General features: G+C 35.6%; 3 long non-coding RNA genes across 5 annotated transcripts; all 3 read right to left on the reverse strand.

Annotated features, from left to right (window-relative positions):
- Positions 1 to 2,395: 2,395 nt before the first annotated feature.
- LOC109167948 lies at positions 2,396 to 3,842 on the reverse strand. Of its 2 annotated transcripts, none has more exons than XR_002051950.1 (3): positions 3,779 to 3,842; positions 3,432 to 3,621; positions 2,396 to 2,730 (listed from the first exon to the last, which is right to left on the reverse strand). It is a non-coding gene; the product is annotated as an uncharacterized LOC109167948 (long non-coding RNA). The 2 variants fall into 2 exon arrangements; XR_002051951.1 differs by having other exon boundaries at positions 3,432 to 3,676; positions 3,779 to 3,818.
- Positions 3,843 to 11,032: 7,190 nt separating this feature from the next.
- On the reverse strand, positions 11,033 to 12,149 carry LOC109167946. The gene is made up of 4 exons (XR_002051947.1): positions 12,094 to 12,149; positions 11,829 to 11,942; positions 11,596 to 11,716; positions 11,033 to 11,116 (listed from the first exon to the last, which is right to left on the reverse strand). It is a non-coding gene; the product is annotated as an uncharacterized LOC109167946 (long non-coding RNA).
- A 797-nt stretch (positions 12,150 to 12,946) lies between these two features.
- Positions 12,947 to 13,299, reverse strand: LOC109167947. 2 transcript variants are annotated; one of them, XR_002051949.1, is made up of 2 exons: positions 13,192 to 13,299; positions 12,947 to 13,049 (listed from the first exon to the last, which is right to left on the reverse strand). It is a non-coding gene; the product is annotated as an uncharacterized LOC109167947 (long non-coding RNA). The 2 variants fall into 2 exon arrangements; XR_002051948.1 differs by having other exon boundaries at positions 12,947 to 13,055.
- Positions 13,300 to 15,870: the final 2,571 nt, after the last annotated feature.

The raw sequence follows: 15,870 nt of genomic DNA on the forward strand, positions 1-15,870 counted from the left end.
CAGCTAGGGTCACAAGGCGGAGTTTACCCAGTGCACACCTTTGAGTGTGGTTGCAGGTTTTCCTCCTCGTCCAAAACAAAAAACAAAAACAAAAAAAAAACAAAAAAAGAGAAGTCTAAGCATCCGTCACAAAAACAAACTAATGAGAACTGAAGTATCAGCATGTGCAAAACCACCAAATATCATATTAGCCCCAAGAACATATAAACTAATAACATTAGAAGTAATTTATCTTCACAATAGCAAATACTTAAAACACTGGTTTATAGTACAGGTAGAATTATTTTGATGGAACTTTATACTGCAACTGATTCAAACCATAAAAGCTATGCATAAAGACATAAAGCTATCAACAATGGTCCCAAGAATATAAGACTGCATTCCAATTACAACTTCTCAAACTACACAAGCAATGCAACATAGAAAGAGTTATTGCTTTTAATTTTCTGCATGTGAACCATTTTTTTTACCCTGACACTATTGGTTTATGAGTTATCATTATTTTGAGGTTTACCTCTATTCTCTACAAATTAGCTGGAACTGCATGTTCAACATATATAGAAATCTAAGCATCCATCACAAAAACAAACTAATGATAAGTAACAGCATATGCAAAACTACCCAATATCATATTAGACCCAAGAACATGTAAACTAATAACATTACTAATAACATTAGAATTGAAGTACTTTTGTCTTCAGATGGAAAAATACTTACCAAACTATTGCATTTCTGGTTCTAATAAGTATATTGATTTCAACATATAGAAGATATAAATGCATTTCAGAAGTTGTAAGCAATAGAACCCAAAAATGAAGCAAGTTGAAATAAACTGCAATCACAATACTAACACAACCTTGGCACAAACATACATAGCAGATGCTCCAGTATTAATATTTTAAATTCTAACTCAAATTAGATTCCAGTTGAAGAATTAACTTCCTCATATGGTGGAATAGCATTGGCACCCTAGTTTGAACTTTTAGCTACAAATTTCTAGAAGATAAAAAAATATATTATTCAGAGCATTTACTTCCATCACAAGAATTCCAGAACAAATTGTTCTCAACAATTAAATACAATTTTTATAGTAAAGAATATAACTGAAATTCTTCAATTAATTTATTTACTAAATTATATCAAAAATTAGATTTTTTTTTTTTTCCTATGCAAAGTTGCTGACAAGTTTCATTACAGTCGGATGCACCTATTTCAAAATCTAATACTACAAAATATCACATATGCAATGCTAGTACCAACCAGTAAGGGCAATAAATAAATTTAAAAAAAAAAAAAAAAAAAAAACCAACAAGGCAAAAACCATTACAGCATTATGCTCTTATGTATCATTTAGCATATTTTTCTAAATATTAAACGGAACACAACAAAGACATTTTCTGAGATTATAAGCTTAAACCATACAAATATGTGACTACTTACAAAATAGCCCCACAGCACTATAATAAATGCATAGAGAAGTATCACCATTCACCATTGACCATCAAGTAATGGCTTGTAACCAGCCATGACTGCAAATTTGTGACTACTTGAGTAGCATCTTTACGGGTTTGCAAAAGCATGTTCTTTGATGAAACTAACATATGCATCACAACTTGTTGATGGGAATCATGGGATCATAGATTGCATGGAGAGTAGATTTGCATCATAGATTGTTGCAGTCAGTAAAGGATTAGTCGTATTATCTCTAAATTCAATTTGGAAGACAAATAATTAGTAGGCATAAGTGAACACATTCAATCAATGTCACAAATAACTTATACACTGTACAAGCACACATACGTCGCATATTAAAGTATACATATGCCTACCCTATGAGGCTATGACATCTGAAGAAGTGCAGGCACAGAGCATCCAATATTAAAACTGAAATTAATAACTAATATTTATGATAGCACTTAGCAAGTGACAATTAATGTAGAGAAGAAATCCAAATGCAAAGAAACCTCAAACATTTGTCCCTAGCCCAAACAATTCATAAACTCCTCAAAATTCTTTATCTGTTTCTGAAATAGCCAAATATAACTCTTCACTTTCACAAATCATTGTATCTTTAGCATAGATTAATTTGAAAAGCTACCAAGACACCAGATATCTGATTTGATACCACAAGGAGTATCCAAAGTTCAGGGCACATTTATTTGGGAGTTTCAATAACTTGGGGACATAAAAATACTGGTTCCTAAAGAAGATTTACTGTGCAAGTATTTCAAAGTTTCATACATTTCATTTATATTTCCTACTTTTCGTCAATGTTCCAGACCTCAAGTATGGTTTATGACCAAAATTCATATTTTAGGTTTTAGCTATAGTTCTGAACTCAAAAAGAATAAAGCACAAGGAGCCTATATTAAATCCGGTGGCATTTTCTTCCATCCATACATTAGAAATGAATAGCAAAATACAAGTATTTGAATTAACACATACTATTGAAGCCAAGTCATTTGGCTTCAATGTTTTAGCTAGTTCCAAATCATCTGCTCTATAAATGGATTATCAAAAGGATACATTGTTATCACTCCTAGTGAGAAATTAAATCAACAAAATAACAAAAGTATCAAACTTACCAAGTCAAACATCTTGTCAAAAATATGTTATAGCAATGTAACTCCACACATAATAGAGCAAACTAAACCTGAGTCGATATCCTCATCTTTGGTGTCATAGAAGGATCAAGACAACTTCAATATCCGACAAATGCATGTCCAAAACCTGCACTCATTCAATTTCAGTGTCAACAGTTATGACACATTGACACCCAAGGTGATAAACTATAAAGTTCCTAGGTATGTCACTAATTCTGAAGTAAAGATTAAAATATTTCTAGGTAAGCTATAAAGCCATTTTCTTCAGCAGTAAAGAAAATCTGAAATTCTTCTTATGTAAGATGACCATGAGGATTAAGGCATCTACGGAGCAAAAACATTTGAAGTTAATATTTGTTTTATACATTTATTAGACAGTAAGGCATCTACGGGGCAAAAACATTTGAAGTTAATATTTGTTTTATACATTTATTAGACAGTAATGCATCATTAACCGGCATAAATCTTTTCCTATGACAATAATGATATCTTATGTGTGAAGCAATATATTTTGTATTTCCTCCAACTGCCAATTGAGCATAAGGAAATTTTCCTAGACGGAACTGGATTTAATAGAAGATTAATTGTTAACATAAAGCATTCTTGTAAATCCTTAACCTTTTTCAATTAAAAAAAAAAAAATCAAACTTGATATCAAAAACAATAATGGGAACTCTTGTTTACTCAAGATAAATTCAGTGATCAATGGGAAAATTTCAAGTTTCTTATACAAAAGAGATGAAAATTTAAAATTTTAAAAGTCATAAATCCCTAAGAAGAAAAATTCACATCCCAAGAATGCAAAACGAAAACACATTAAAGCATTACCCGAAAAAACAAGAGTCAGATTTCGAATTATCCGAAAATTTCTTCCCTCTGACCACATATGATCTTGATACTCCTGACAAAGAATAGGGCCGTTTCTTCAGGCAATTTCATCTCGAAATCTAAGAAGTGACTGGGACGACGAACAATAAGCGGCCAACACATTCTTCAGGTTAGCCAAAACAATTGTCTTCTGAGAAATTGGGTATTTCAACCGCATAAATCTCTCGTTGTGTTTTATATAACAACTGAAGAAGTAAAAAGCAATTGTTTGCAATAGAAAGTGCCTGAAAATATTATAAGAAAGGAAGAAAACATAAAAATGGTCGGAGAGGGGAAATTGATCTTACCTTTAAAATGCTCTATTCGTCTCCAGACAGACAGAGAGGGAGAAGAAAGCAGAGAGAAAGGGTGAGATTGGTATAAATGTATACTGGTATTCGCATATTTGAATATAATTGAATTGTTTGTTTTAAATACTTGAGCCGTTAGTCTTACGGCTTGATAATTTCAAAGAAATTTTCAAAATTTAAAATTTAAATTAAATTTTTTAATTATTATTATTTATTATAATATTATAATAATAATTAAAAAGAATTTCACCATATCACCTACATCAGCATCACCCCCACCATCAACATCACCACTTATATTATTATTATTATTATTATTATTATTATTATTATTACAAATAATAGGTCTATTTTCATAGTAAAATAAATCTAAAAGAAAAAGAGAGTTTTTTAACCTCCAACCAAACACTAAAAAATTAAAATATTTTACAGAAATTGAGTTATTTTTAAAAATTTATTTCCTAAAAAAAAATATTCCAAATTTCAAAAAAGACCCTAAGAAATAAAAAACTGTTTAGCAAAGAATCCTACTTAGACTTTCAGTAGGAGTGTTCATTCAGTTAACCGAACCGAATTAATCGAATTTTTTTTTGCGTTAATCGTTAATCGAACTGAAGTTTGCTCTACCGAATTAACCGAATCGAACTTTTTTTCGGTTAACCGATTAACCTAAATTTTTAACCCTAAAATTGAAAATTCTAAAAATAACTCCTAAAATAATAAATTCAATTAAAATAAAATACATATCATAATAAATTCATATCAAAACATACAAAAACAATACCATAAGTCCATAATCCATTTGACTATTTGGGATATTAGTACATATTATATATTTATATTTAATATTTAATATATATATATATATATATATATATATATATATATATATATATATATATATGTATATATATATATGTATATATATATATATATATATATATATATATATATATATATATATATATATATATATATATATATATATTGTAAAGATTATGAATGGTTGTATTTATTGATGTAAAGCACAACCTATATATAGTACATAGAGGAGTGAAGATAGCAACAAGTTACAACCAAACACAACTAGTCTATAGGAGTACAAATAGGATAAATAACAACTAAAGAATACTAGCCACATATTGGCTTAACACGCCCCCGCAAGATGGAGGATCCGTCGGAGACTCCAATCTTGGACCGAAGGCTTAACGAAACGGATTTGTGTCTCGTGGACTTCCAGGAAATGCGATTGTCGCCCAGATACACCAAATATCCGGTGGTAGAACGGCCATCGGTGGGGCAACCTCCCCAATCAGAGTCAGTGAACACTCGTAGAGACAACGGCTGACCCGCCCGTAGAAATAGGCCATGGCAAACCGTACCTTTGAGATAGCGAAGAAGCCATTTTGCAGCCTGCCAGTGATGATCCGTAAGCGGCCTGGGATTGGGACGACGCTCTCGGGTAGTCCGGCGTAAATCATTTTGCGTTTGGGAACCTTCGGAGGTGGTGACATGCAAGGATCCAGACTGGTTGGTGTGACGACTATGTTCTGGAACAGCGGAATACGAACAACCAGGGGGTGACAAACTAGACGCAGCTGAAGGTAAACCAGTGGGGATGTCCAAACTATTCTCGCCGGATTGTGTTGGAACATGAGTTTGAACATCCACTGGTGCAGGTTGCGGGTAGTCGGCTACGCTAGAGAGAGACCCAGCCGGGGAAGACACGGAAGGCAGAGTAGGAGTCGGAATGGGGTCCCAACATTTATAACCTGATTGTGTGTTGGAATACCCAAGGAAAACACAAGGCCGAGACTTCGGCTCTAATTTCTTGGTGTTATACGGTCTCAACTACGGAAGATATAAGCAGCCAAACGATTGTATTTGAGTGTAAGTAGGGGATTGATTACCTGTCTCGACTAACCTTTTGAACTGAGGAAAAATGGTAAAAACATCTGAATTGTGCTTTGAGGGATACAACCAGACATATTTAGAAAAGTGATGAACAAAGACAACGTAATAAAGAAAACCACCAACTGACTTGTCTGTCGTTCCCCATACATCAGTGTAAAGTAACTGTAAGGGTTTTGTGCTAACGAGAGTGCTCTTCGAAAACGACAATTTGTGACTCTGGTGTACACTGCAAGACCAACAACGAAACTGACGTAGAGAGGCAGCAGAAACTGGAACTGTGCACTGTTGCAACACGAGTTGTAACACCGTATTTGACGGATATCCCAACCGGTGGTGCCATTCAGACACAAATGGCAGGTGCGTGGCATTCATTTGAGGCTCATAAGAGAGAGTATTGTAGTACACACCATTAACGTTCGGCCCCCGTAACAATGCCATCCCGGTTTGAAGACCCTTCACGACAAAATGAGACGCAAAGAGCTCAACAGACACACGGTTAGCTTTGCAAAGTTGCGAAATAGAAACTAAACTTTTGTGTAGCTGTGGAGCGTGCAAGACATTTTCTAGACTAAGGGCAGAAGAAGGGGTGGGAATTGTGGCATGACCAATGTGAGATGTGTGTAAAGAGTTACCGTCACCCAAGCGTATTTGGTTCGGACCATTGTACTCGGAGAATGACCGCAAAGGAGCAGTAGTAGGAGTGATATTGGCAGTAGCCAGCACGGTTTGGCGTGCTCGGTCACCGGCTTGTAACTGACGTTCATGATCAATGAGAACATCGGCTAGTTCCGCTAAGGAAATAGGCTTCTGTCGGACGCAAACAGCGGAGAAGATTGAATGATATTCATCCCCGAGCTGCGTTAGAATGTACATGACAAGGTCTTCATCAGAGACCGGGGACTGCGCCAACGCGAGTGCATCAGCGATGGATCGCATGTCATTCAAAAATACAGAAATCGACCGAGTACCTCTCGGATTTTGAGTGAGCTCGATTTTGAGGGAAAGTATACGAGCTCGGCTTTGAGACGCACTAGCGTAAGTAGTGGCTAGGCGTTGCCAAACATCATAGGCTGTCAAAGCCGAAGACACGAGAGGTCGAATCGAGTCAGAACAACTCTCTAAGAGTGCACTGACGATGACTTGGTCTTGACGGACCCAATGTAAATAATCTGGGTTTGTGGCTGTTGGAACCGAACCAGAAAACTTAGGCGGTTCTTGGACAGAACCATCAACATAGCCATGGAGGTTGAGGCCAATGAGTGTAGAGTGAACCAGGCGCCTCCAGACTGGGAAATTCGTAGGTGTGAGTTTGATAGGGAAGTGTGTAGTAGCGTGAAGCTGGACGACTTCAGTGGTTGCCGGAGTAGTTTGGGTGGTGGACGCCATTGAATAGGCAGGAAGCAAGGAAAAAAAAAAATTCTTTCGTAGGAGATTTTAGGCTCTGATTACCATGTAAAGATTATGAATGGTTGTATTTATTGATGTAAAACACAACCTATATATAGTACATAGAGGAGTGAAGATAGCAACAAGTTACAACCAAACACAACTAGTCTATAGGAGTACAAATAGGATAAATAACAACTAAAGAATACTAGCCACATATTGGCTTAACATATATATATATATATATATATATATATATATATATATATATATATATATATATATATATATATATTCCAAAATTCGGTTAACCATTCAGTTAATTCGGTTAACCGACACTTTCGAACCGAATTAACCGTTAACCGAATTTTGGGAAAAATCTTTAACCATTCTCTGAACCGAAATATTTCAGTTAAAAAACGGTTAACCGAATTCTGTCAATTCGGTCGGTTAACCAAAATTTCTTCGAAATTTGCACACCCCTAACTTTCACCTCTTAAATTTTCTTCATGCATAACTTAATACTATTGGGTGTCATTAATTGATTGACCCACAAACTTATTGTCAAAGATTAACTTATCTAATGAAATAGTGTCATGTAAGAATGAAAGATTAGGTAAAAAAAAAAAGTAAAAAATAAAAAAATTGGAGTGATAGATAACATTACTCGTTTAGCAAACAACAAACATCTAAATTATAAAATTAAAAAAATTAAAATTGAAAAGAAAAATTAAGAAAATGGAATTGATGATATTGTAGTTTTAAAATGAAAACAGTAAAATTATTAAGTCTATGATTGATGATTGATGATTCTCTTTTTCATCTATTCGACCCCTTTTTCTTTTCTTTTTTTTTTTCTTCATTTTTTATTCGTATTTGATTTTTTTCTTTTCTTTTTTTTTTTAGTTTCTCTGTTTGTTTTATTTTTATTTTTTTTCTCTAAAATTTTATAAGACAAATTGTTATTACTATGGACGTGCAATCCATAAAACTTTTGATTTCTTTTAACTAATGTTGTCTTTTAACTAATGTTGTAGAAGGTGCTAGGTGCGGGTCGGACGCACTATCTATCACTCCAATTTTTTTTTTTTTACCTAATCTTTCATTCTTACATGACACTATTCATTAGATAAGTTAATCTTTGACAATAAGTTTGTGCACTTAGATGGCCGAGTAATCCGAGTATATCGTCTCCACTTTTCCTACTCAGGGCTAAGAGTTGTTAGATTATTATAATCTCATACTAGTCAACTGCATATGTTAGATGATTAATTGAGTACATAGCTAGAAGAATAGCCGAGCAGGCAAAAAAAATCACTCGACCGATTTGAGCGCCCCACTCGACATAGTTAGGAGCCCAACTCGATCGAGTTAGGTGCCTAACTCAGGGGCCTAGGATGCCTCGTCAGCTGGTTAGTCGATCGACCGACTAAAATCCGTCTAGGGCTGAAATCGCCTCGACATAGGGGCGCCTAGATGGCCGGCCACCTAGGCCGATTTTTACAGCACTATTTTTAATTATAATAATGATGCTTTTAGATTTAATTCAAAAGTTTTACATTTTATAAACTTTAATTTTGTGCGTGGATTGGAAGGTGTTGTTATTTGGCAAATTATACCGTGCACCATGGCGTACAATACATTGTGCGTCTTGGTTCAAAACGATGTCGTTTTGTATCATTTTTGCGTGTCTGCTGTTAACTCCTTAAAACAAATAAAAAAAATTCATGTTTTGATGTACAGAATTGTATAATAGAAAACACATAATTTTTATACTTGAAAACACAAAATTTTATACCTGATAACACAGAATTTTTATAACTAAAAATTTCCATGTTTTGAATGTACTGAATTATATAATAGAAAACACATAATTTTATACTTGAAAACACAGAATTTGTAACTGAAAATTCCGATCCCGTGTTTCGGAGGTACAGAATTATATAATAGAAAACACAGAAATTTATACCTGAAAACAGAGAATTTTATACCTGAAAACACATAATCTTTTTTAAAATGATAAAAATCCTCTGTTTCGAATGTACAAAATTTTATACCTAAAAACACAGAATTTTATATCTGAAAACACATAATTTTATAACTGAATACACATACATTTTTGTCGCGTTAATTCTCCACACAACTTAACAAAACGACGTAATTATGAGAGGCGCGGAGCACACATTGCTATGTGCATCCTGGTGCATGGTATAACGGTTGTTGTTATTCTCTTCTCAACTTGGGCTAGAGGTGTTCATTGTTCCCTTGTTGGCGTGTGACCACTTCAGTCGTTATATCGTGGACCGCGATGCATAATCGATTATGCACAGCGCATCAAAATGGCATCGTTTCTTTAAGTAAAGAAACGACGCGCTGTTAGTGTTAACGGAGTGACACTACAGTGTATCTAAACCGACACTGCCTCACGTATTATTTTTATATTATCAAATGAAACTGCAGTTATATAAAATGATGCTGTAGTTGTGGTGAAATGAAACTGAATAACATTTCACATATTTGAGTGTATATTGTACAATGAAGCTGTAATTATATTAAAATGATCATGTAGTTGTGTTTTAATGAAACTATAGTGTATATAAAATAAAATTAAATAACATTTCCACATATTTGAGTGTATAAATATTGAATGGAACTGTAGTTATATCGAAATGAAACTGTAGTTGTGTTGAATTGAAACTGCAGTGCATACAAAATGAAACTATAATTGTGTTGAATTGAAACTGCAGTGTATACAAAATGAAACTAAAGAACAGAGTTATTTTTTGCGGAACGACACGAAATAGATTCTGTTTCTTTTCATTAAATAAAATGACATCGTTTTGATGTGCGGTGCATAATCGATTATGCACCGCGGTGCACGATATAATTTGCCTGACAACTTCTATTGATTGATGTGGTTGGGGGTCGTTTTCTTGTAATTCTTGTGACAATTTTCTTTCCCCTTGCACCATGGAAAAAATGTTCAAAACATTTCTCTCATTTTGTGACAATAATATTTGATTAAGAATGAAGGAAAAATTAGAAAGTAAATGATCAAATTTGTAAAAATTTAAAAATTGTAAATTACATTAATAATTTCTTCAATTCGTCTCCTAAATTTGATTTCCTCTTCAATATTTTCCCACTTAATGACTAAATAAGCTATTTTCTTACACTGTTGAAAATCTGTCAATTTCCGACCACCTGAAAGTGGTCGGAAATGGCCTTAATTAGGTCGGAAATACCTGTTCCGACCTCTTTTCCGACCAATTTAGGTTTTCGGAAAAATCACTCTCGTTAATTCCAACAACCGGATAAGAGGTCTGAAATAGCGACCACTTTTCTAAGACCATCGGAAAAAATGCCCAAGAGAATAGTCAGGCGGGTCCCTGATTTTCCGACCACTGGCAGTGGTCGGAAAAGTAGAGGCTAAGAACATCGAACATTTCCGACCACTTGTGGTGGTCGGAAAATGTGCACGATATAAAAAAGAGAAAACCCCTCTGTAGAGAAATGAATATATATATATATATATATATATATATATATATATATATATATATATATATATATATATTGTTGCTAGAAGTTTGATCTGAACAATCATTAACCACAAATGGCTCAGAAAATTTTATAAAGATCAATACAGTATGCATTATTATCACAATAGTGCTAATTACAAAGTTGAGAATGAAGTACATAAGTGAGTTTCATCATCTCCTATCTTCTCCTTCTGCAATTGCAGCTTCTTTTGCATAACAGAATGGTGCAACTTAACAAGACCATCCCATGCATTTATTGAGTTGTTATGCAAAATCCCAAAGTTTCATATTTCACTAGAATTAGCGCTACATTCAAAACTATGAAGCATGCTGACATAAACTGAGCTGATACCTGATCAAAATTTGATAAGCAATGTATCAAATAAAATACTTTATTTTCATAGTCGATACCTGATCAAAATTCGAGTAAAATGGAAGCACGTGGGAATACTTCTGTGAAATGCCCCAGGATTTCTCTACAAGCCCCCACCAACTTGCAAATAAATGACAAGAGAAATTCAGAATAAAAAGTTACAATAAGTTTCCATGATGATAGAAATTATGCATATGCAGAGAAGGATTAAATCTATCTGAGAGTGATTTGGGTGGGTTATATATGCATATGAGTCAAAGGAAGCCTCTACTTGGGGTGTTTGAGCACTTAGCTCTATAAGGGATCAACCAAAGCAAGAAATCACAATTCACAGACATACATATACTCTCAGTATACAATAAACCAAAAAGAGGTAGAGTAGTAAGCCATAAAGCCCAAGAGCATATTACAATTCAACAATAATAAGATTACTTACAGGTAAATTAGCTAATAATCAAGTGCTTTAAGAGAAATAACTCAAATTACTAGAGCAAGAAACTACATTAAGAACTAAACTACATGGCAATTCATCACAATATCAGTAGTATATATAAAATATGGATAATAATTAGAATCAAAGAAAGGTTTGCTTCACCAACCTGGAAGGCCGAACATCGTTCACCTCCGGCTACAAAATTTGCTAGCCAGATATGATGATAATTCTTCTATGATTGCTTGGACAACAAATGCAGTGTCCCATGATTGGCTGTCATTATATCCCTTAAGTAACAAGTTCGTGAAAGAGTTTTAAGGAAACAAAAAGTGATAGAAAGTGCAATAAATATACTAGTCTTATATGAACAAATCAGGATCAATTACACTATTGTTCAACCTGCATTTTCATGCCATCTTCAGCAACCCAGATATAATCATAGATTCTTGGCAAATGCAATTTGAAGGCCTCTGAATTAGGATCCTCAACCCAGCAGCAAAGCATATTTAATATCTGCACATGAGAGATGACTTTCATTACAAGCAAACTTTCCTCCAACATACTATCTTATCTGTCACCAAAAATAATGTGGAGCAGTAATAATGATAATAGTAATGAAAAGAAAAAATAACAACAACAATAAGCCACAAATATGTGCACTCACCTCAAGTAGCTCCTTTCCCGCCTCCTCATCAAATCTACTCCTCCAATATTAGCAAGAGCATATTGTTTCCTAAAAGCAACCCAAAGTCGAGGATAAAAGCAGTGTCATCATATTACTTGATTTTGAGAAAGAAATTTGAATAACTATAACTGCAATCCAATTATGCAGCCAATACAGTGCAACATCACATTTCATAGAGTAGAAGAAATTATGTTTACCTATCGCTATGGTGTTTCACTCTTCCTAGACTCGAATGTCAAATCTATAGTTGAAATTCAATTGATAAATGGCGTAGTGCACATTCAGATTAGTCTAGAAACACACATACTTGCATCAGTCATCAACCTTGAAACTAGTTCAATAATTCAAGTTGTTTCTATACTGCATATATTATGGCTGAAAAGAAATTCAAAAGTAATAAACCTAGTAACAAGAACAGAGGCCAACAACGTATTGTAGATACCACAAATCAACTTTCATCCATTCTTGATTCTATACACAATCCAAATGAAGTTCTTGATCGAATGTTATTTAATACACAGAAAACAGAAGAGGAACGAAAGGGTTATACCTGATTAGTTCGGTCTCGTCAGTAGTGATGCGGTATTCGATTGTCCAAAGAAGCAAGTAGATAGCTAAGCCCATCACCATTGCCAGTCCCAACCCAATAAGGACTACTATCATTCAAAAGGAATACTCTTTACTCACAACAAATATATAACCTAACCTGTTAATAAACACCACCATGGCTTTAAGTAGTTCATAGTACATGGCACCAAAAAGATCACAGTAATATAACACACAAAAAAACTATGAAAACAGAGATGAAACTTACATTACACACAACATGTTGAAAATTGTTAGGTAAATGAATGGGCAAACAAGAAACTCACATTGGCAACTGAATTGACTTGTTGAGAATCTTTAACAGACAGGAGACTGCTCCAATGATCTTCCTGCAGCTGGTACAGTTAATAGATTGCTCCAAAGGCAAGTAATGCACAATTAAATCCAACAAAACATCAATAAACAGATCATAATTACATAATCATGTTTATAGTAAAAAAGATCCTATGAGGATAAAATGCATATCATTACCTGAAGACAATGACAAAGAGACATTGGCAACAAATGCAGCATCCAAGCTTTAGTAAATCGACACCATATTTTCAATATAAGGTACTCGCCTTATGCTTGCACAAACAAACAAACAACAAACAAAAAAGAAAAAAAAAAAAAAAGCTCATTATCATTCAGTTTATCATTGTAATTCAATTTATCACTCCATATCTTATTCCTGGGCCAAATATATGTCATAAAATGAGTTTTGCCAATTAAACACATATACAACATGATATGATGCATAAAAACACAGAGTCTTTGTAACACCCCGTGTTACGGCCCTCAATCCCGGATTAATTATTAAATTAATCTCATCAATAATAATTAAATATGATTTAATTCGGTCCACCATGAACCGTGGACCCTTGCCTAAATTAGAGTCCTAAGCCTATTAGGAATAAAGAAAGTAAACCCTTTACTATTCAGATTCTAATTAGGAATCCTAGACCTAGTTATCTATTAGGAATAAAGGAAGTAGGCCTTTTACTATTCAGACTACGATTAGGATTCCCTTTAATTAATTAATTAATATGGCCCACTATGGACCATGGACCCTTATCCCTAAACCCAATCCTTAGTTCCAAAAGGAATAGAATTAGCAAGCCTATAATATTAGTTCCTAACCAGGACTCCTAAATATATAAATAGGGGACTTAAGAGACACCTAGAACCCCCCACCACAATAAGCGTTCCACCACCCCAAAGTGCTCCAAGAATCCCCTTAGAAGAAATCAAGAAAGCAAGAAAGCTTAAAGAAAGACCCTTCATAGCCAAGGAATTAATTAAGGCTAAGAGGTAACCCATGTCTCAACAAAACCTATTTTCATAGCTATGATTTCCCCTTAGGGTTTCCCCATATTATTGTGTATTAATGATTGGTGATGATCATTATTAATGATTGATTTAATGATTCCATGGGGAATCTTGATAATCTTGATATTGGGAGTTTCTTGATAATTGGGATGTTCTTGATGATTAATTGGGATTCTTGATGATGATGTGCTGTTCTTGATGATTATGATGTTCTTGATGATTAATTGGCATCCTTGATGTTTATGGGTTATTCTTACCGAATCTTGCAATTAGAAGATGAATCGTATTCTGGTTGATATAAAAGTAATTAGAACCCTAGGTTGTATCGTATGATCTTATTCTTGAATTATCGGGTGGGGAAATCGCATGTTTGGGTGTTGATTATATTTAGAAAAGCATGATAGGTTATGTGTCGTTCGTTTCTCGTAATTGATCCGTTAATTGTCTATGTGTTGTCGTTAATCGCGTTGTAAAGTGTCTAAGCATGGTTTCGGGTTCCACATCGGTTCCCGGGGCGAAAAGTGATGAAAAGAGTCAGTGGGGGGTAGGTGGGGGTAGGGGACCCGCCACCTACCCGCGGCATTCACGGGCAGCTCCGGCAGCGGGCAGCCGGCGGGCGGACAGCTGCCCGCCGGGCACCCGCTGCCCGGAACAGTGTTACCGGCGGGCAGCCGGCGGGTGGACCCCCCACCCACCGGCTACCCGCTGGAATCTTTCCCCCCTCGGGACCCCGGCTTCCCCGTTTGATGTTTCCCCGATCCTCGTGGTGTCCCAACGGACCCCGTTTGTCGTGCCTATGTCTAGGTTGATATTTCGGGTACCGTTCGTAGGTTTATGAGTCTATTATATTGCATGCTAGTTGAATTGGTATCCCGTTGACCTAGGTGGAAGAAGTATGAACCCCTTAGGACTATTCTTAGTAAGTGATGGATCACGCATAGGTTTTGTTATACGTTTTATTCCCCTTCCCAATGTGTAATGTGGGTTGCATGTGCTTGCTATGTGTTATGTGTGCGTGTTACCCCAATTCGGTTGCGATCGGATTGGTTATCCTGAGCTGCGGTTCAGAAGCCGGCTATGGTCAGATGGGAATTCCTGGCTATAGTCGGGTAGCGGTATCCTGGGCTGCGGTCCAGAAGCTGGTTGTAGTCAGATGGGAATTCCTGGCTGCAATCAGATGACATCTTTCCTGAGCTGCGGTTCAGAGGCTGGCTGTAGTCAGATGGGAATTCCTGGCTACAGTCAGACAATACACTCTCTTGGGCTGCGGTCCACTGTTTGGTTGCGATCAAACATTATGATGAGCTGCGGTTCATCGGTCGGTTGCGATCGACCCCTCCGTGTTGCGATACGGGGCAGGGTGCTGCAGGGCCGTGTCAGAGCTATATGCGCTGACCCTCATGTATGGGCATGCGATTGGTCCTGTGGCGCCAACAAAGTGTGCTATGTGTTGTGATACGGATGAGCTGTGATTATGAGTGCCTTGGAGAAATGTGACTATGGGATTTATGTTGGGGATTGTGTATGATGGGTGGTGATCATTGTTTATGCCTTGCCTTATCTGCCTTATCTATTATGAACTGCATATGACTGTTATAACTATTGCTTGCGTCTGACCTTATCTGTCGAGTCATTCCCGGTTTTAAAAGCTAGAGTTCGTACGATATATCTTCATGCCCACAATGGTTTTTGTATATCTATATATATATGGCTATATGTATTGTATCTCAACGCGTTGGAGTGGGTTACCAGCATCTCTCGCTGAACAGATATATTTGGCTTTCAGGCACAAAAGATTAAGTCACTGGAGTGCGCTAGAACTTAGAAGTAGATAGTTTCCCT

This window comes from Ipomoea nil, unplaced genomic scaffold (genome assembly GCF_001879475.1).
Source record: "Ipomoea nil cultivar Tokyo-kokei standard unplaced genomic scaffold, Asagao_1.1 scaffold3170, whole genome shotgun sequence".
Taxonomy (NCBI): domain Eukaryota; kingdom Viridiplantae; phylum Streptophyta; class Magnoliopsida; order Solanales; family Convolvulaceae; genus Ipomoea; species Ipomoea nil.